The 23,822-nt window shown below is 38.1% G+C and overlaps 1 protein-coding gene and 1 long non-coding RNA gene across 19 annotated transcripts in view; one reads left to right on the top strand and one right to left on the bottom strand.

Annotated features, from left to right (window-relative positions):
• Nucleotides 1-20,950, bottom strand: part of LOC149136123 (uncharacterized) — a 97,696-nt gene extending 76,746 nt beyond the window's left edge. The window contains exon 1 of the long non-coding RNA XR_016241563.1: nucleotides 20,824-20,950. This is a non-coding gene — a long non-coding RNA (uncharacterized LOC149136123). The remainder of the gene's footprint in view (nucleotides 1-20,823) is intronic.
• The window catches only part of LOC106870734 (DNA-binding protein RFX2), a 75,272-nt gene continuing 72,381 nt past the window's right edge, over nucleotides 20,932-23,822 (top strand). For all 18 annotated transcript variants that reach the window (XM_089350905.1, XM_089350902.1, XM_089350896.1 and 15 more), the window contains exon 1: nucleotides 20,932-21,002. The gene's annotated coding sequence lies outside the window, so the exon portion shown is untranslated. The remainder of the gene's footprint in view (nucleotides 21,003-23,822) is intronic.

The raw sequence follows: 23,822 nt of genomic DNA, 5'->3' as shown, positions 1-23,822 counted from the left end.
AAAGGATATAGGAGTGAATGTAGTAAGAAGTGGAGAGGTGATTAATAATACATATGAATTGGGGACTTCTTTCAGTCCCCATCTATCTATTCTACTTTCAAGGCATTGGATAGCCTGAGACAATACGAGAAAACACTTGTCCAAAGTGCCATGCCATCAAACTAAAGTCTGAAGCCATATAGCTGCAAAGTGAACTTTTGAACCACACAACCAAGCCTGCATCATCTATGTATATATATATATATATATATATATATATATATATATATATATATATATATATATATATATAAATATATATATATATATATATATATATGTTGGCACGTGAAAAGACATTCGAGCAAGATCGAGTCAGTGCCGACAGACTGGCTCCTGTGCAGGTGACACGTAAAATACACCATTTCGAGCATGGCTGTTGCCAGTAAAACATTTGAGCGAGATCATTGCCAGTGCCGATGGACTGGCTCCTGTGCAGGTGGCACGTAAAATACACCATTTCGAGCGTGTCCATCGTCAGTACCTGCCTGACTGGCCTTCGTGCTGGTGGCACGTAAAAGCACCCACTATACTCTCGAAGTGATTGATGTTAGGAAGGGCATCCAGCTGTAGAAACTCTGCCAAATCAGATTGAAGCCTGGTGTCGCCTCCTGGTCCACCAGTCCTCAGTCAAATCGTCCAACCCATGCTAGCATGCAAAGCGGACATTAAACGATGATGATGATGATGATGATATATATTGCTTCTCCTCCAGATTTATGCATTTCTACAAACGGTATATAAATATATAAATATATATATATATATATATATATATATATATATATATATATATATATATATATATATATATCAGAGGCGACTCCAGGTCATCAGCATCACTCAGGCTCATCACTGATTTTGCATAAGACACATGCCTGGTCAAAGAACTTCATCTTTTTCTGCTTTATTTCTAGTCCCAATTGCCTTATTTTTTATATCTAGCATTATGTCTTTCTTTATTTCTAAGTTATGGGTAAAAATAAAGCAACCTTGCAAAACACAACTGATCATTACACACAGATGCACAGAAAAACAGCAATCAAATAATGACAGCAGATTGCACAACAAACATCAGCAATCTGACTGTTGCCTGTACTCTTGACAAGAGATGCCATTTAGCCTTTTACACCTACCAGGTTCATTCGTATTATCCTGAGTTGCTGGATAATTTTTTGTTCCATTAAGAATATTGTAGAATGTAAACTTTTCATAGATTGGAATTTAAATGTTAATCTCTATAGAAATTTATTATTTCAAGAAGTCTTTGAATTTGAATTACTTTCAATTTTTTACAATTACAGATAACAACTTGGGTGGCAGTAACTTCTGATCCCGAGTCAGGAGTGTGTAAACAATGTTGAGAGAACGTCTGCTACAAATGATATCTTTTGACATCTCTAACATGACCACCAGACACTGAACGAAAATAAATGAACTGTCACCAGGCTCAATAAAAGGAGCCCGAGTTATTGGCTGCAATTATATGCATGAAGTCAATGTAGGCAGAAATTAAATCAGCTTGCAAATACATACTCTTTACTCTTTTACTCTTTTACTTGTTTCAGTCATTTGACTGCGGCCATGCTGGAGCACCACCTTTAGTTGAGCAAATCGACCCCAGGACTTATTCTTTGTAAGCCTAGTACTTATTCTATCGGTCTCTTTTGCCAAACCGCTAAGTTACGGGGACGTAAACACACCAGCATCAGTTGTCAAGCAATGTTGGAGGGACAAACACAGACACACAAACAGATATATATATATATATATATATATATATATATATATATATATATATATATATATATATATATACATATATATATATATATATATATATATACATATACATATATACAACGGGCTTCTTTCAGTTTCCATCTACCAAATCCACTCTGAAGGCTTTGGTCGACCTGAGACTATAGTAGAAGACACTTGCCCAAGGTGCCACGCAGTGGGACTGAACCCGGAACCATGTGGTTGGTAAGCAAGCTACTTACCACACAGCCACTCCTGCACCTACTTTACTAAATTCATACTCAGGCCAAGCCCAAACAGCCTGAGTGCTGGAGTCGCCACTGATATATATAAATCAGTAACAGTAGAGGTACAGATCTCAATCCATTGCAGCCATTTCTAATGACTCCTTTAATTGATTAACCACCTTGAGTACCTTTTTGAGCTCCATATGTTTAACACACGTGGGCATGCCTACAAAGTCAGAAAACAGCACAGCTCCTATGACTTTCAGAAACATTTTTTCACACTCAGAGTTGCTGAAGCATGGAACAGGCTACCTGCATCAGTTGTTAGTTGCCAAGACATTGCATCCTTTAGAATCTCCATGCTTCCTGAAATTCGCCAACACTACACCTGATATCCCCCACTCCATACACATGCACACATATATATCATGACTCATACACTGTTCACTTTCTTGACTTTTGTACATAATTCTATGTACTGTACATGCACCTTTGATGAGTTGCAGTGCACCTGAGCACTATACACAATAATTTCATTATTTTTATCAAAATCATGTTTGTTTTTCATGCTGGCCTCTGTGCGTGTGTGTATATGTGGTTGTGTGTGTGTGTGTGTGTGTGTGTGTGTGAGAGAGAGAAATGTGGAATGGTTTAGTGATGCAGATGGCTGACAAAATATTTTGATACTTTACAAGTGTATATAATATTATTACCAAACAAATAAATGTGAATATAATTTTACTGTTTACAAATCATTGGACTACAGCCACCTTCAGGGGTTTCCAGTAAATTATATCCACCTATAGTGCATACTTGTTAATTAGTTTTAAACAAGAATATATCTCTAGCCTTACTCTGAAGCAAACTATGGATTATAATGACTAGTTTAATACTCAAATATCATGATTCAATTTAGAGGGTCTTACCTGCTTCAATGCAATTAGATATTGACTGATATACACATTATGTTTATATATCGGTCAATATCCGGATATACTAGTCAATACCTGTGTGTGTGCGTGTAGATATATTTTTTATATATCAACTAATACTCCAATATATCAGTAATTTTCTAGATATGTCAATCAATATCCAGATATATTTTTATACACCAGTCAATATTCAGACATAACAGTAAAAACCAAGAAATACTTTAAGTATCAGTGAATACCAAGTATAAACTATATGGTAATGTACTTTTTAGAGTCCATCCATCTTGTTAACCATAACCATCAAGAACCATTGATATCTTACATAAGTGTTTGCATGCACAGCCATGAAGCTACCCTGAGCACAGTGGATAATGTCATCCATCCAGCCTGCACCCTTTCTGTCAGGGTAGCATTTTCCTTCCACTTCTTCAAGTGTCCAAACATTAATATTTTCCTTTTCATAAACTTGGCTAACAGACTTTTTTTTCTATTGGCTACATGTTCTAACCTTCTGATATGCAGAACCCTTCACTATAACCATAGCACAAAATCATTTAATTGGTTCTTGTCATTTTCCTTCAGATCCCAGTTTTCACAACCATACAAAGCAACTCTTTATAGGTGATTTGGTTCACTATTTTGACTTCCATATTTTTGAGCTGTGTAGTAAATTGTCTGACTATGCCTTCTCATATACTACCAATTGTGATATATGAACCAAGAAACTTAAAATGCTTCATCTGTTGAACTGACTTTCTAGAACAAAATAATAAAATTCAAGCAAAGTAGTAAATATATACAGGTACAATGTACGCTTATTCCCCAGAAATGGGTTTTATTGTGAAAAAAACTCCTAGTTTTAAAATACCTTTGTACACACTACTTCAAGAATTGACAACTGAATTACTGCCAGCAGAGCTGGATATTTTAACCTTTTAGCATTCAGATTATCCTGTCAAATGTACTGCTTATTTATTCACATTAAAAAAAAATTAATCATGTATTATCTCACAGCTTCAAGATTTCAAAGATTTGATTGTTTATTTTTAGAATGACATTGCAGAGTAGGTACGAGACGTTGGATAAGGTTAGTTTGAACATAAAACAGGTAGACAATTTGGGCTGGATATGGCTAGTTTAAATGCAAAAGGGCTAATAGTCATCCAGGTAACTTCAAGATGTGTACAGTAGAGTGCACAGAAACAATGATTATGGTACAACAAATGAAGAAAGATCAAAGTTGCTGAAGATCTGTGTTGCAAATAACCTAACTGCTAATAGCATTAATTTTCGAAAGTCAGACTTCCAATTGATCATCTACCATTAGGGCAGGCATGAGAACCAGATTAGTTTTCTCCTAAAAGAAAAGACTGGTTGAATTGTTGTGAACACCAACTATTTCTCTGATAAATGCTGCACAGCGGTTAAATTTAAATTAGCTATTGATTCTCGGTTGACAATGAGGTAGAACTAGAAGTGAAAGTCAGCTAGTAGAAGGAAGATATGGAAGTTAAAGATCTGTTTGTGAGTTAGTAAGATGAAAACTCAGTGACATGTGGAAAGTAGCCTTTGTTCCAAATATAAAAACAGATTTGATAGGATCTTATCACTGCTTACTCAGCACAAGTAACAGGTACACAAAATATGTAGAAAAATCTTGGGCAGCTTGTCAGAAACCAGGAGTTCAGCTGTGACAGATGCATGAGAAGTAGAAAAAGCACCCTTGAAGTAAAGTCCATGAACTGTCCAGATGGATCTGAAAACATTGTTTAGTGTATCTTATAAAGGTGTTCTTTGAGAAAGCTTCTAAGTGACTACCTAACTTGCAAGAAATAAAAGCCAAATCTTATTCAAATCACATTCTACCAACTCAAAAAGGAGAAGGTTACCTTATAAATGTGGTTCTAGATACCTCTAAAAATATGGGATAGTCATAGTAAGAATGTGTTTGACTATAGATCTGTTCAATCAGGGTGAACTTGGAGCTAAACAACAACAGTAACTAAAGCTGGAACACAAGATTTTAAGACTGATTGTGTTTGCAGTTGACCTAGTTGTTACAGAAGATCTATTAGAGACTGTAAAAGTGCTGGTTAGTAACATGAAATCTCACAGACATCTGGAAAGCAGCCTTGTTTCATATATAAAAGCAGATTTGATAGGATCTTATCACTGCTAACTTAGTAGGAGATTGATAGCAATAGAAAGATATAAAAAAAAGAGAGAGGGCAGAAGAAATAAAATCAGAGCTAAGTATCAAGAGAGATTTAAAGACACCTTGAGAGGAAAGGTGTAATTGTTGCACCATGAAAATAGACATAAAAGTGATCTGCTGCCAAGATATTTCTCTCAAAAAGAGAACTTTTTAATCTACCCATTCAAAATAATACAAAAAGAAAATATGATGACCATAATTAAGCTAGCCTAAATTTCTTTAATCGTTTTAAAATTTTCCTAAAAGTCACAGCTTCTCAACTTCTCTTCTCAAAGGCATTTGGAATTTGTTGAAATATGGTGACAATTGCAGTTTCATTAAAACAATTAATTAACTTCTCAATAAATACATTTACCATAATTTATTTTAAGAGAGAAATTCACATCCATACATAACACACCCACACACACACTCACACTTATATACATACATACACATTAGTCAATACACACATACACTCATATATATGTATATACATTGCCTCACAGAGGCAATGACTAGCGACCATGACCTTTGGCGATGTGCTGTGCTTGAGAGGACCTGTCAAGCCAAGTGTACCCATGCTGGTGGCACAAAAAGAACACAGTTTGAGTGTTGGGCCTCATGGAGGCAAAGTGGCTGAGTTCCTTTCGAGTGTTGGGCCTCAAGGAGTCAATGACTGAGACCTTTGGCATTATGTCGTGTTTGAGACGAAGACCCATCAAGCCAAGTAAAATCGTAGTTGTGCAGATACCCATGTCATGCAAATTGGCACATAAAATACCCCAGTGTCACACAAATGGCACCCGTGCCAGTGGCACGTAAAAGCACCTATTGCACTCTCACAGTAGTTGGTGTTAGGAAGGGCATCAGGCCATAGAAAACCATACCAATCAGACTGGAGTCTGGTGTAGCATTCCAGTAGGCCAGCCCGTTTGAACCTTCCAACCCATGCCAGCATGGACAACGGACGTTAAATGATGATGATGATGATGATGATGATGATACATATTTATTTATATGAATGCAATTATATATATATATACATACACATGCACACATTCTATTTAATCTTGAAACAGCATTGCTATTTTTCAATGACTCTTTACTAAATTTTGCATGAAGCTCCAAATGAAACCTAGAGCAATACACAAACCAAAAGACAATGGGTTTGAGACACCCTTGGGGTAAAACATAATAGAGTAGTAGCATATCTGTGAGGCACAGAAATATTGCTAGTTTATCTTGTGAAACTATCTTTTTCTCTCTTCCAATCTTTCTTTTATTCCTCTCACATGCACATCTTCCACATTTACTTTTATATATATATATATATATATATATATATATATATTCTTTTACTTGCTTCATTTGTGGCCATGCTGGAGCACTGCCTTGAAGGATTTTAGTTGAACAAATCGCCCCCTGGACTTATTTTTTAAAGCCTGGTATCTACTCAATCAATCTCTTTTTGCTGAACCACCATGTTACAGGGATGTAAATACCAACACTAGTTGACAAGCAGTGATGGTGGGGACAAACACAGACACAAAGACACACACATAGATATATACATGTAAATATATAGACGGTTTGACTGGAATTGGTAAGCTGGAGGGCTGCACAAGGTTCCAGTCTGATTTGGCATGGTTTCTACGGCTGGATGTCCTTCCTAATGCCAACCACTTCAAGAGTGTAGTGGGTGCTTTTTTATGTGCCACCAGCACAGATGAATTTACATAACACCAGCAATGGCCACAACTACGATCTCACAGGTGCCATCTACATGGCACTGGCAGCAGCCATGACTATGATTTCATTTGGTTTGATGAATCTTCTCAAGCACAGCATATCACCAAAGGTCTCAGTCACTTGTCACCACCTCCATTAGGCCCGTACAATATTGATTTTCCAGAACCTTTGGCTCAGAAACCTTTCCAGATTCCAGATTTTTCAAATTAAATAAATATTAAATTTACTTAAATAATTAAATGAAATACAGGTACCTGTACATTAATATAAATAATACAACATTATTAATACTGTTAGTGTGAGTTACTGGTCTGAGCAAAGAACCAGTAAATTAGTCTGGCAGCTTCAATTATTTGAGTTTATGGAACACAAAGAATATTTATATATCACCTGATGAAACACAAGGTCTCATAATGCAGGGAAACGGTTACATAACCAAATACCGACAAACCTGAAGAACTATGTTGTGTGAAAACAATTGTAGTGATTACAAATAAATGTTCCTCTGTTAACTCCAATATATTCAATTATCCATTCACACACTACAGAAGCCCCAACACAAATCTGGCAGTAAGTATAATACTACAAGTGGATAGTACTGGGTGAAATCTGAAGGTGGACGAGCTTTATACTGTATTCTGCTAAGTTCTTAACAGAATACAGCTTAACTATATATATATATATATATATATATATATATATATATATATATATATATATATATATATATGTATGTATGTATATATACATGTATATATATATATATATATATATATATATATATATATATATATATATATATACATCATCATCATCATCATCGTTTAACATCCGCTTTCCATGCTAGCATGGGTTGGACGATTTGACTGAGGACTGGTGAAACCAGATGGCTACACCAGGCTCCAATCTGATTTGGCAGAGTTTCTACAGCTGGATGCCCTTCCTAACGCCAACCACTCAGAGAGTGTAGTGGGTGCTTTTACGTGTCACCCGCACGAAGGCCAGTCAGGCGGTACTGGCAATCATATATATACATATATATATATATATATATATATATATATATATATATATATATATATATATATTAAAAAATAGGGTAAAAAATCATATATTAATTAATATCGATTAATTACCAGGAAGCTAGCACATTTAAAGAATCAAAGAGATTCAGAAACAGTATCTGCAATCTCAGGGGATTAAAGTTATATATAAATATATATATATATATATATATATATATATATACGTGAAGTATATTTGCCACTCAAATGCGGCCAAACCCCAAGGGTGAATGCTACTGTTGCCCTTAGCCCCAAGAGAGCATCTCCTCCAGCTGGCCACCGACACACCCTCTGCGCCCTGTCGGCACCTGCAAAGAAAGTCATCCCTCCCATCGTCACACACACACACACACATATATATATATATACATATGATTGTGTGCGTGCATACACACATATCTGCAAGATTCAGTAGAGTCCTCCACTTCATGATCTGGTGCACATCGTGAGAATTAAGAGTAAATGAATGAGTCCCATAAGCCATTCAAGCCATACAGTGGGATGCTGTTAGTAAGGTGAGAGTTAGCAATAATACATCAATGAACCTAGGAGTTCATCAGAGCTCAATTCTCAGTTCTTTCCTATTTGCCATTGTCCTCCAGAGGAGTTTAAGAATGTTTACCTATGGGAATTCTTCTATGCTGATGACCTTATTCTTACAGCTAAATCTGTACTAGAAAAGAAATTCCAGGTGTGAAAGCAAAACATGGAATCAAAAGGCCTTAATGTTAACTGAGCAAAATCCAAAATTCTAGTTAGCAAGAAAACAGACAAGACTAAACCCTTCAAGGAAATGGCACTGCTCAATATGTAGAAAAGGTGTTGGTACAATTTCCATGTAGTGTACCCAGTGGATACAAAAGATGCAGTGGAATCACAGGAAGATGAGCAGGGAAAATAGACTTTGTGGAAAATGCACAGTAGCAATAAACATTAAGAACATATAGGAAATAGATTTTCACAAATGCCCAGGAGGATCACTAGAGATGGTAAACCATTTCTGTTACCTAGGTGATCTAATAAGCAGTGAAGGAGGATGTTCTGAAAGTATAATTGCTTGAATAAGAATAGGATGGAGAAGGCTCAGAGAGCCATTACCTCTTATGGTAATGAAAGGCTTCTCCCTCAGAGCGAATGGCAGATCATATGATGCTTGTGTCCAAACAGTAATGTGACATAGTAGTGTATCATGGTCGGTGAATGTAGATATGCAAAGGCTAAAACGAAATGAAACTAATATTTTCCCTTGGAGATCCACACACACTCTCTCTCTATATATATACACAGACACACACACACACACACATCACATACATACATATATATATCATAGCATCACAGTATCAACCAGACTATCAGATGTTATACATTGATGGTCACAATGTGCTTCACATTGTTTTAGCTTTTGAATGATACCACCGCATTGGCTAACTGAGTAGGACAACATTCCTCTGACCGAAGGCTATTCAATCATAGGGTTACTCATTTAGAGTTGAGTGAACTAGAGCAGTGTGAAATGAACTGTTTTGCTTGAGGACACAATATGGCACCCAGTCCAGGAATTGAACCCATGATCTAGTAATCATGAGTGCAACACCGTAACCACTAGGCCACACACTTATTTATATACATACATGTACATACACATATGAATATATATATATATATATATATATATATATATATATATATATATATACATACATATACATATGAGTAAATATATGTGTGTATATTTGTAAGCATATGTGTGTATGCATGTATGAGTACATATATATCATCATCATCATCGTTTAACGTCCGCTTTCCATGCTAGCATGGGTTGGACGATTTGACTGAGGACTGGTGAAACCGGATGGCAACACCAGGCTCCAATCTAATTTGGCAGAGTTTCTACAGCTGGATGCCCTTCCTAATGCCAACCACTCAGAGAGTGTAGTGGGTGCTTTTACGTGTCACCCGCATGAAAACGGCCACGCTCAAAATGGTGTCTTTTATGTGCCACCCACACAAGCCAGTCCAGGGGCACTGGCAACGATCTCACTCGAAAATCCTACGGGAGCCAGTCAGGCGGTACTGGCAACGGCCATGCTCAAAATGGTGCATCTCATGTGCCACCCGCACAAGAGCCAGTCCAGGGGCACTGGCAACGATCTTACTTGGCTTGCCGGGTCTTCTCACGCACAGCACATTTCCAAAGGTCTCGGTCAGTAGTCATCGCCTCGGTGAGGCCCAATGTACGAAGGTCTTGCCTCACCACCTCAGCCCAGGTCTTCCTGGGCCTACCTCTTCCACGGGTTCCCTCAACTGTTAGGGTGTGGCTTTTTTCACGCAGCTATCCTCATCCATTCTCATCACATGTCCATACCAGCGCAATCGTCTCTCTTGCACACCACAACTGATGCTTCTAATGTTCAGCTTTTCTCTCAAGATACTTACACTCTGACGGGTATTCACATTGACATTACACATCCAACGGAGCATACTGGCTTCATTCCTTGCGAGCTTACGTATGTCCTCAGCAGTTACAGCCCATGTTTCACTGCCATGTAGCATGGCTGTTCGTACGCATGCGTCATACAGTCTGCCTTTTACTCTGAGTGAGAGTCCCTTTGTCGCCAGCAGGGGTAAGAGCTCTCTAAACTTTGCCCAGGCTATTCTTATTCTAGCAGCTACACTTTCAGCGCACCTACCCCCACTACTAACTTGGTTGCCCAGATAGCGGAAGCTATCGACTACCTCTAGTTTTTCACCCTGGAGTGAGATAGAAGTTGTTTCCTGTTTGTTTACAGTCTTTATTGCACCTGAACATCTGCCACAAACAAAAACTAACTTGCTAGTTAACCTGCCTTTGATGTTGCTGCACCTCTTATGTGTCCATAGCTTGCACCGGGTACATCTTATAGAGTTACTACCTACTCCTTTTCTACATACTGAGCAGGGCCATCTACCTGAAGGGGTTTGTGTTTTATCTACCTTCCTACTTATTAGGATTTTGGTTTTAGCTAGGTTGACTCTAAGGCCCTTCAATTCTAGACCTTGCTTCCACACCTGAAACTTCTCCTCTAGTTCTGATAGTGACTCCGCAATTAAGGCAAGGTCATCAGCATAGAGGAGCTCCCAGGGGCAACCTGTCTTGAACTCCTCTGTGATTGCCTGGAGGACTATGATAAATAAGAGGGGGCTGAGGACGGAACCTTGGTGGACCCCTACCTCTACCCAGAATTCATTGCTGTACTCATTTCCAACCCTCACCTTACTGGCAGCATCTCTGTACATGGCTCGCACAGCTCTCACTAACCAATCTTCTATCCCAAGTTTCCTCATTGACCACCAGATAAGGGATCGGGGGACCCTGTCAAAGGCTTTCTCCATGTCAACGAAAGCCAGGTACAGAGGTTTATCCTTAGCTAGGTATTTCTCCTGCAGCTGTCTCACTAGAAATAAGGCATCAGTAGTGCTTTTACCTGGCACGAACCCAAACTGCATCTCATCTAAATTGATTCGCTCCCTAATTAGTTGGGCTATGACCCTCTCTGTAACTTTCATAACCTGATCTAACAGCTTGATGCCTCTGTAATTATTTGTATCTAAAGCATCACCTTTACCTTTGTAGCAGTTGACTATGATGCTGCTACACCAGTCATTGGGTATGACTCCTTCGTGTATCACCTGGTTCGTAATACGGGTGACTAGGCTATAGCCAACACTGCCAGATATTTTGAGCATCTCTGCAGTGATTCCTGATGGGCCGGGGGCTTTCCCGGTTTTCATACTCTTAATTGCTTTATCTACCCTGGTACTATCAACTCGGATAGCTGGTCCCTCTATTGGGTCGACATACGGCAGGCTCTCTTCCTCCCATTCATTCTCTTTATTAAGCAATCTATCGTAGTGGCATCTCCAGACCTCTTTCTTTGCATCCTCATTTAGTGCAAGCGTACCATCATCCATGCGAACACATTTCTCTCCTACAACATCACTATTCTCTCTCCTACACTGTCTTGCAACACGAAATACCTCGAGTCTTTGGTCCTCACAGCGCAGAACATTGGCAAATCTTTTCTTATCTGTTTCCCCTCTGGCTAAATAAACCTGTCGCCTAGCCTCCCTTCTGGCACATTGGTACAATTCCCTGCTACCACCATTCTTCCAGTCCTTCCAAGCCTGTTTCTTTTGTCTAATAGCCCTGTCTACCTCCTTGTTCCACCACCACGTTACTCTGGGTCGGGAGGGGACCTTACACCACCCACAAATCTGGTCGGTGGCTTTCAACAGGTTGTCCCGCAGAAATCTCCAATTGTCTTCCACGTTATATGATGCTATATCCCCTTCTATTTCGTTAAATGCTTCAAGTAACTTGTCTCTAAGTCTCTGTCCATTTGCAGGGTCTTTAAGCTTCCACACCCTTCTCCTCCAAGCCGGTCTAATTCTAGGCACCCATTTTGCCTTGATCCCAAAGTCGCTAACTACTAATCTATGTTGTGGGGTACATTCTTCACCAGGGTAGGTTTTGGCATTTATAAGCCGCCCTCTTTCCCTATTTCTGGCGAGGATGTAGTCGATTTGGCTAGAGTGTCTGCCGGAGCGGTAGGTGACTAGGTGACTGGCAGGTTTCCTGAAGTTGGTATTGCAGACCATAAGATCGGTTGCATCACAGAACTCCAGCAGTCTGGTTCCCTCCTCGTTGCGGGAACCGAAGCCATAGCCTCCATGTATGCCATGGAAGCCTCCAGCACGACGTCCGACATGACCATTGAAGTCTCCAGCCACAAAGAGAAGGTCCCTGTCACTCGTCGACGAGGTAGTTTGCAAGAGGGTGTCATAGAATTGGTCTTTCAGACCATCTGGTAGCCCCGGTTGAGGTGCATAGGCTGAGATGACAGTAGCTAATCTATGATGAAGCACTAGTCTAATCTTAAGTACTCTGTCACTTACTCTAACAACCTCGATTACCTTATCCACCCATTTCTCCGCTAGAAGTATTCCTACGCCCCCGACCCCGTCAGTGTTCCCTGCCCAGAAAATCTTGTACCTGTGTTCTTTGCCTGTGAGGAACCTCGCAGAACCTCCTCTCCATCTTACTTCCTGGATGCAGCACATATCTACGCGTCTCCGTTCAAGCATCTCAACAATTTCATCAGATCTACCTTTCAGAGTGCCGACGTTGAGAGTGCCAATCCTAACAGTATGGGTGTTGGGGGTGTGGGCCTGTAGCCTGGGAAAGGGGGAAGCAGTGTCGTGTACCTGAAAAGAAGACTTGCAATTGGAAGAATTCATAAGCAAAACAGTACCTACAACCTGCAAACATTACTCAAACTTAATGCGCTACCCAAAGGTTGGGGAGAGGATGGCCAAAGCCACTAGATGGGTTCCGGGAGACAGCCGAGGATGACAGGATGACAGAGGAATGCACTTCCGGTGGAGGGGTGGGAGGGCGGGTGTACCATCAGCGAGGAGATAGGCCTCTTAATCGTAGATTTTAAATATTTGAGAGACAACAATGCATAAATCGTAATTTTTAAAAGAGCAATGAAATCTAGGTGAATAGAATATATACGTAGCATGAATTTAGGAAGCTTAGAAAATGAATAAGTATGAATTTAAGACAAAAACTGAATTCAATTGAATTTCATGGAGAGAAACAAGATAAATAATAGAGGGCAGACTAAAGCGCGAAAGGTATGAGATGTTGAGGCCGTAAATAAATAAAAATCTCTATCTTATCTGCATCTTGGAGACTTTGTCGTAGTATGTCAGCGGAGAAGAGATAGATATATATATATATATGTGAATGATGATGATGATGATAATGATGATGATGATAATGATGATGATATATACAGTTACAAAATCTTTATAAGAGATTAAGGTAGTAACTATACTGAGAAGTAATGTTAATCGCAACATCAACATGGCTGTTCAACATTACTACCATTTTTCACCCCAGGAAGTGCCTCCTCCTGCTGATAATCGATGGAAATCTGCACCCGGTAATTACAAGCAGTGGAGTGAACCCCTACCATCTGCTAGCAAACGACAGTGTTTCACACACACACACACACATATATAAAATTATAATTTAGAGTACCTAAGAGATACCACCACGCTGGAAATAGCAGTCAAAACTTGACTCTAAAACCACATTAAATGTTCATATAGCACCAGGAGAGGAGAAGAAGAGACAAAATGAACTAGTAAAAAATTGCTGGATAATTCCAGATCCTGGATTTCTGGCTCTGCATAAGAAATGCTCTGCCTTCATCAGTGGAATTCACTCAGAAAAGCACATAAATACAAATATATATATGTATACAACATATGTTGGGACCAGGTCTTGGGGAGGTGGCTGTGGTCACCGAAAGTAGGGGTCCTGATGCACGGCCAATTTGCCCTGGGTCCACCATTGGGGCTCCCTGCTGCACTTGAGTGGGGTCTGCCTTGTAAGCGACCTGCACACGGGAGCGGCCTGCGTCAGAGAACTTCGCGTTTTGACCAACCCCTCTTGTGAGCCCCTGCCCTGATACTAGGTTGTAGCGGCGATCGTACATATATATATGTGTGTGTGTGTGTGTGTCAAATTTTGTCTCTCAAAGCACTGTTGAGTTTTTTAGTGCTAGTAAACATATGTACACCAGACTAAAAAAGATACAGTGGTTAGAGCTTTCCTCTTACAACACAGTATCTTACAACGCTGATACCAACGTTTGGGATACTTCACTGGTCTAGAGAGGAAATCTGTTTCATAGACATTAAAACCTAGAAGATCCTGATACCAACTGCAAAACCTCTATAGAAATACTGACATTAGTAGAGTCTATATAAGAAAAAAACAAGGGAGAAAGGTCATATCATGTCACTCAGGTAGCATCTGCTAAATAACAGCAGTGCAAATAAATACATGAACTAAGTGCTCAGAAGTGAAGTGAATAACATCCCATGGGTTGGCAGTAAACGCCTCACAGAACACTCACTTTTTGGTGATTTCCATTGTGAATTCAAAAGTACAAGATTAGAATAGTTCAACAAAGACCTGGAAGAGAAACACTCTGCTCACCCCAAAAAAGGTTATACAAGGCTTATGTTTCTCATAAACAAGAGGACTGTGATAATGTTTCAAATGTTGGCACAAGGCCAGCAATTTCAGGGAATTCAAGTCATTTACACCAACTCCAGTGCTTAACTGGTATTTATTTCATTGACTCCAAAAGGAAGAAAGGCAACATTGACCTCAACAGAATTTGAACTCAGAGCACAAAGATAGACAAAATGCCACTAAGAATTTTGCCTAGCATGCTAATGACTCTGCTAGCTCATCCTCTTGGAGGATGATGATAACACTGGATTCAAATTTTGACAGACAGCCAGCAGTTTAGGGGGAGGGGGTAAATTAATTACAGTGACCTCAGCACTCAACTCGTACTTATTTTATTGGCCCCCAAATGGATGAAAGGTAATGTCAATCTCAGTGGAATTTGAACTCAGAACGTAAAGATGAACAAAATGTACTTAATCATTTTGCCCAGTGTGCTAAAGGAGACTGATAGAATAAGTACTAGACTTACAAAGAATAAGCCCTGGAGTTGATTTTTTCAACTGAAACCCTTCAAGGTAGTGCTCCAGCATGACCACAGTCAAATGACTGAAACAGGTAAAAGAATATATATAAATAGAACACTGAGCAAAATGCCTTGCAGCATTTGATCCAGCTCTTTATATTTTGAGTTCAAATTCTGTCAGTGTCAATAAATTAAAGTACCAATTGTGCCGCAGTCCTCTTTCCTTCAGCTATCATGTCTTGAATGTTCCACTAAGTCAAGGGTAGGTGCATCTGAGTTAACTACATTGGCACCTGAAACTATTTACAAAAAGCATGGTGCATGCCAATACCATATCACAATCACTAACAAGAGACATATATATATATATATATATATATATATATATAAATAAACAAACTAAAGAAAATAATTCCTTCAAAGGAGTGTGCGAAACACCCAATTCACTGGTACGTCAGTTAAATACCATATAAATATGGGTATAATGCAAATTACAAAGATAAAATTAAATAGAGAGATACAATTGACAATCCAATAATTTATTTATATCATAATATAACATTTGAACACCATATAAATATGTTATATTATGTTGCCAGGACTGCCTGACTGGCCCCCATGCCAGGAGCACATAAAAAGCACCATCTGAACATGGCCAATGCCAGTACCCCATGACTGGCTCCTGTGCTGGTGGCATGTAAAAAGCACTATCCAAACGTAACCAATGCCAGTACCAACAAAGGCTAGCAAGCCAAAACTTCAAAGTCACTGTCATTCCTCTTCTTACAAAAGTATAATAAATATGTACTCTACAAGAGTACTGAATAATTCTACAGTTTAATATTAAATTGTTTTTATTTAACTCAACATAAAAAAAAAACATTAGCATATATAAATACACACCCACACACATATCTAGATATATCATCATCATTATCATCATTTTAATGTCCACTTTTCCATGCTTGCATGGGCTGGATGGAGTTTATTGAAGTAGATTCTTTACAGTTGGATGACCTTCCTGTTACCAACCCTTACCTGCTTCCAAGCAAGGAGCAAGGTAACATTTCCTCATGGCTAGATATATTTTTTGTAGAATACTGAAAATGAATTACATTTATTTGCAGGTCCTGTGCATGTTAACTTTCTCCAGCACTCTCTATACAACCTGGGAGGGTCTATATTCTCCCTTGCTATTGTTCAGTAGATTACTAGAACTTCGGCTACCTGACTAGACTTGGAATGAATACTGGAATGGTTTCTCATTGCCATCTCCAGGCAAGTGGAGTTTGAATTCAGAATGTAGAAAAGCAGAAGATATATTGTAAAGCATATCTGCCAATGAGCCAACTATTCTGCCAGTCCTCCAGTTGCAGAGCAACATGAAATAAAGTGTTTTGCTCAAGAACACAATGTACTGCCCAGTCTGGGAATCGAACTCATGATCTAGTAATCATGAGTGAAACCTCTTAACCAGTAGGCCACATGCTTTCACACTTGTGACTATACAGGCACCTAAAACAATTAGTGAAAGCATATTATCAAACCATATTTGCTTGGGAATGATAGCAAAACCAGTCATCATTGCCATATATATATATATATATATATATATATATATATATATATATATAGATATAGATATATATACATATATTACTAGATATTGCCAGGATAACGCAAGCAAGATTCAAAAGATATTTAAGGAAGAATGTAAAGGTCGAGAAGGTGAATGACAAGGACCTTTTTGTGTGCACAGTCTGTGACAGACCATGCCTGTCTTTGGCTGGCCTCAAATCTCACCTGTGAACCCATGGAAAACAAACTTCAACCAACTATTCTGACTATATGTCTGTGCACACGTTTGAATGTGGTGTATGCCAGAAGGCTTGCAAATCCAATGGAGATCTTAAAAGACATGTTAAGATCCACAATGACCAGAACTTACCTGCAGGTATTGGTAGTTCAAATCAGAGGTGCAATCTGTGTGGGTGTTTTTTTCAGAACATTATCTGGTTTAAAAAGCCACATCAGACGCCATGAAGGGGGTAAGGTCTAGGTACAGGAGGTGGTCAAACTCTGTGTAAGGAGTAGACAACCACCATACGTATATATATGTATATATATATATATATATATATATATATGAGTCGTCCATGGAGCTAAGCCCTTTACAGATGCGAAACCATTGCTCACTCTTTGACCAGACATATACATAACTGCATATATATATATATATATATATATATATATATATATATATATATATATATATATATATATGTATATATTAATGTATGTATATTAATGTATGTAGATATCAAAATGACAATATACAGAACTAAACTTTAATACAAGGTTCTTAAAAAAAGACTGAATAAGACAGTGAAGACACACACACACACTGGTTAAATACAATGTGTTTGGTCTTGCTTCCCTTTCTTTTCTCTTAATTCAGAAAATGCATGTGTATACTAGAAGGTTGTTCAATAAGTACCATGCAACTTTATATAGTGTTGAAAGAATGAAAAAACATTGGAAATATACTATTTAAAAACTGTTCCATTACCTTCCTTTTGCAATTATATAATTTTGTTTTTGCATTTGATTGTTTTGAAAACTTTCATTACCAAAGATCATAAACACAAAGGACACTCCTTATACATGTATGTGTGCGTGTGTGTGTGAACATGTAACATATACATACATACAGATATGTGTGTGTATACACACAGTCACACATTATTTTTAATTGACTGAAGTTATAAAGTGACTCAATGGCCGAGAGTTTTGTGTATAACACCTAGCAGACTATTTGTATCCCCAAAGCTATGTGTGTGTGTACCAACATAGAAAACGGACGTTAAATGATGATGATGATGATACACTCACACACACACACGTGCGTATTCATATATGTACCGCGCGCGCGCACACACACACACATTTTAACATACCTTTCCTATAACTTCCTGGTTTAACCAATCTCTTAAAGCAGTACACTAACTTCGGGATACTGGAGTTCAGGGGTAAGTTCTAAGAGAGCCAAGCAAGTGAAACATTTGGCGATTCCTGTCCATGGACCTAACCACAAAAAAATCCTCGTTTTTCCTCTCCCAACCTCTAAAATAGCTCAGTTCTTCAAAGCTATTTAAAGAAATTCTTCTTTCGTTGATTTCTCAGTGGAGCATAAGGCTGCATAAATTTATAGGAAAGTAGGGAAATGAGATTGTGTAATGTGAATGCTTTTCTCAAGGGCATTGGCCACGCAAATGCGGTGGAACGAAACCGGGTCGCAACATCGGCGTTTAGTAATAATGATTTCTTTTATAGGCACAATGCCCATTTTATAGAGCAGTGGGGAGGTGCAAAGTCAAGAGAATCAATTGTATAGCATTACTGGGATTTATTTCATCGACCCCGAGTAAATGAAAGATAAAAACCCGTACGAGACTAAAGAGAAACAAATAATTTTCTCCTGTAGGCAGAATGTTTAACATTCTGAGTAAGAAAATACCAAAATCGATTGAGACGAACAAGGTACTTATTTTGTCGACCCTAGCAAGATTCGAACTTTGACCGAGGAGAACTACAAAACATTGTAATGCGCGATAAAAAAAAATAATTAAATATAATTACTTTTAAAAATTTATTTTCAATGCCCACCCACACAGAGAAAATATCGAACTAACTAGAAAGATTTAATAGATATATTGCTAAAGATGGTTAATTTATTATCGATCTTTAAACAGAACAACGAGTCATGGAAAAGCTGCCTTCATATTACGAGAGATTTGTGTGTGTATTAATAATGGTTTCTTTTCATTAAGTACAGAGGTCCCATGCTTATAGAAAGTGCTTAATGAGAAATTATGACATTCATAGCTTTCCATTGGGTATTAACAGTGTAACCGAGGTGAAAGGAAATCTCCTTGGAATCGAAACCTTATCGTGAACTCAGATACCCGGAGGGGGATTTCTCTGTCTAGCACCCGCCACTCTGTCTCTGTGTATGTATTAATGGTTTCTCATATAATCTAAGGTTTTAGAATTACAAGGAAGCGGGAATCGAGATAGTGCAATGTTCATGTCTTTCCCAATATAAATAGTATAAATGAAGTGGAATGATAACAACCGGTAATCGAAACCGCGCCAGAAGCTTACCTCTATTTTATAAAAATAACATGGAAATGGCTGAGACAGTTAAACGAGAGATTGGATTGTTTCCTGTATCTAGCCGGACACCTCAGTGTTCTGAGTTCGATTCTCGCTGGGATCAAACTTGCTGTTTATCTCTCTCTCTGGAACCGATTAATTATTAAATACCAGTAATATAATAATGAACCAAGTCAATCGATTTTGTCCTCTTAAAATGATTGGCTTTGTGCTTAGCCTGAAGAAATAAGCGATAATAATAATAATGATAATAATATAATGGTAAGCGGAATTTTTACTCATCCCAGCAAGTACTACGTGGTAATATATTAAGCCGGGGCCCGTCAGAAGAAACAAGACGGAATCCCCCTACCATCATCAAAACATGGCTCCAGCAGGCGTTTCCTTAACAACGTCAGTACACAAACCTACCAGAGCTTCTTCGCTACTGGAAAGTTGTTGATAAATTACAAGCCATTTCGTTATTAGTTTGTGGTGAAATCTAGACACAAATTGAATTTAACGACAACATTTATATACTCATATAAAACAAAACGAAACAGAACAAAAAGCACAAGTAAAAATCTGTATTCTGTAAGTTTAATAAAGTTAATTTGATGGTCGCTAACCGAACATGCCTCAGTTGTCAAGACGCTATTTAGTTTAATGGCGACGGCGCCATCTTTTTAGTATTAATTCAGTGGATCTTTATTTTCTCTTTCCCTCTCTTGTTATAAAACCTATGCTTTGTCTTTTAAGTGATTACGATATTTTGTTTTGTAAATGGTTTAGGCAACTATATTTGTCGGTAACTTCGAAAGAGAGGTTTTCTTTCTCCTTTTCTCAGTAAAGCGTATGCTAAATAATAACAGCAAACCCGGTTATGTAAATAACGAGACCGGATCGGAAATGACGTTGCTAACGCATGCCTCAGTTGTCAAGACGCTATTCTCATTCTAATATAGGCACCGCCATCTTAGCATCACCTTGTAAGCAAATGTGTCGTTAGGTTTCTAAACGACATCCGATGTAGATATAGTTCCAATATTTTTCATTTATTTTCTCGAAAGAAATACCTAAACTACTGCAGCACAGAATTATTATTCGATCGGTATATCATAATATTTTCAATATACTTACAGTAATCGTTGTATGAAAGGGAGCATTAAACCACCGTCTGTCCACAGAAAGCAAGAAGTAGTACCAGTGCTAGGATACATTGTATAGTGAGAGAGTGTGGCAACTGTTGCCCTAGGAATAAACGCCATAGCCACGGTATCTACTGACGACTGCAGCCCGCCAACAACACACACCAAAAGGTGATTTTCCTTTTCCCATTTATGTTTCTAACACTGTATACACACCGCTGACCTCATAGTAACACAATAGCAACATAGTTAGATTACCGAATGGGTCACGATTTTTATTACCGATCATGTTTTTAGACGTTCCATCTTGTATGTCGAAAACAATCGTTTTGTTTCGTAAAATGGCGATTTATACAAAGTTACATACATACACACACAATTATTGTTTGACACCGTACGAACTGTCCAGATTTTTCTTGTCGTTGCCAGTGCTGACAACTGACTTTCTCGTGCGACGAATTACGATTGGTAGTCGACACACAAGCCAATGTTCTTTACAGACCTATGCTGTTTGTTATATTTTTTATTGGACATGAAGAAATGGGTCAGTTTCTCTCTCACTCTCTCTTTCTTTCTCTCTCGTCTCTCTGTTTCTATCTAGCGTGTGTTAGTTGCTGCTGCCATGTGCCATAGTAACCAATATGTTTGCGGCCGATTCTTACCACAACAGTCCACTCTTCTTAGACCTGTCCAAAGCAACAAACACTATAATGCAACACTACACATCTGGCTCTGCATCTAATCAGTCACTCTTAACAGCTCCAATGACTGCTTGGGGAGTGCATGAATGTCACGGATTCTCATTTCCATTCTTTCTGCTATTCTAAAATTTCACACCAAATGTTTTAAAAAATCACGAATGCATATATCATATATACTCTTGTTTCTCTTTGACTATTTTCATTATTGAACACATAGTATAGACACGTGCGCGCACACATTACTCCATCTTACACATACACACAGGTGTCCTTTTATTTATTTTTACAATGATACACTCACTTGTCCTCTTCTCCCATCTGTGATGTGATTTCTTCTTTTTGACAAAGCTATCTCGTTTGTTTATAATGTAATCGATTTTCGAAGAGCATAAGGATTTTGTATGATTGACTAATCAGAGATCTTTATAAAGAATTATTGAAGATCCTTGTTGGTGTTGTGCTGTTGTGTCATAGTAGTTTGGTAGCCACGATTCCTTCTCTTTTCCTAACTGGCCCAAGCCTCTGTATACATATATACGTACGTATGTATGTATATATATATATATATATATATATATATATATATGTATAAACTAATACATCTGTGTGTTGTTTACACACCCGTCTTCGTCTTTTGTTTTTTTGTAAATTCTCACTATGTGTGTATGTGTATATATATATAGAGAGAGATAGATAGATAGATAGATACACATACATGTGTGTGACCAGCGTCTGGTGTGATTATCAGCAACAATTGTTGAAAGTGCACGCCCGCACTGTTGTTGCTTACACATGTACTTACACATAGAAGCTCATGCACACACCTTACGAGGATGCGAAGTCCCTTTCTAATCTCATCGGCAACTGATGGCGACCGACAACTATTCCACTCACGGAGAGCCAGTCACACACATACACATATATAGATATTAGTCTATCTCTATCTTTATATATATATATATGTGAGTGTGTTACAAATTACAATCACGACAACTACTATAAGCTAAGCTTTTAACTGTTAGTATTACTATTAGTAATATTGTTGCTACAACTCCTCCTGTCAAGCCAACAAGGGAGCCTGTATGCAGTCGCCGGACCTGCTACAAACAGCAGCTAAATTCCCCTCCAACCCCTCTCTACAGTCTTTCAAGGAAAAGAAGGATAAATTGGATAGTGTAATCCTAGATATACTAGCTCTGAAAAATTACGGAATTGGCACGACTGGAACGCGTTGATTATAGGCCTCCTGCTCAATCTAGCAGACCTCGGGCTACACAATAATAACTACTACCTACTACGATTGCTACAACTACAACCGCTACTGTTACTATTACTGCCAGTATGCTAGTGTTTACTTATTGATATAAGCAGTGTTTTTGATAATATTGTATTCGTTCGTTCCTTTTAATATTCCAGTTCTGACCTCTTTATTCTTTTTCCCTTTGCTAATTTAATCGACATTTTGATTGTCGGTTAATGACTGGCCAAAGGGATTTGGTGTTTGCCTAAAAGACAAGGTGCTAGAGAGGGGGCTAAAGAGACAGGCAGACAGCTGCTGAGAGAGTGGGGGATAGTTGATAATTCCATTTGCTCGAGCTAGTTAAGGTCCTTTCCAGACAGGTTCGAACTTGTTCGTTCTTGCGTGCATGCTTTACATACATACATACATATATATATAGAGAGAGAGAGAGAGAGACACACACACACACACTCTGATGTACATTCTTAAAAAATGGTGCCAGATAAACACATGTATACTTCCATAAGGCTTTTATTTTTATGAGAAAAGTGAAGTTGTATATATATGTGTATATATATATATATATATATATATATATATATATATATATATATATATATACCATTCCAAACTTAATTTTTTGCTAATATGCTTTTTTTTTTCTTTCTTTCTAATTTTTTCAAAGTATGTGTATATATATATATATATATATATATATATATATATTCAGCTCCTTGCTATTGTGAATGGTTCCTGTCATGCTATCAAAGTCCATATGTTATAGTGCCCAGGTGTTCTCACATTTTTTTCCGCTTTGCTTTGGTCAACAATGATCCTAATTAACTAACTTTCTGTTGCAGTCACCAACTGTTATTATTAAACTAAATTTTACACATACACTTGCGAGAAAAAAAAACTTCGTTAAATCTCATCAGACAAAGGTGTGCAATCCTGTACAAGTTTGGGCAGATGCAGGTTTCGAGTCGTTATTAAACCCGCCAGAATCCCCCCTATCGGACTAGCCAGATTAATTAGTGATCTGGCAGAAAG

The sequence above is a fragment of the Octopus bimaculoides genome, chromosome 4, assembly GCF_046866305.1.
Source record: "Octopus bimaculoides isolate indiv1 chromosome 4, ASM4686630v1, whole genome shotgun sequence".
Classification (NCBI taxonomy): Eukaryota; Metazoa; Mollusca; class Cephalopoda; order Octopoda; family Octopodidae; genus Octopus; species Octopus bimaculoides.
The sequence above is the reverse complement of the archived record's forward strand: the minus strand, read 5'-3'. Positions and strand labels throughout refer to the sequence as shown.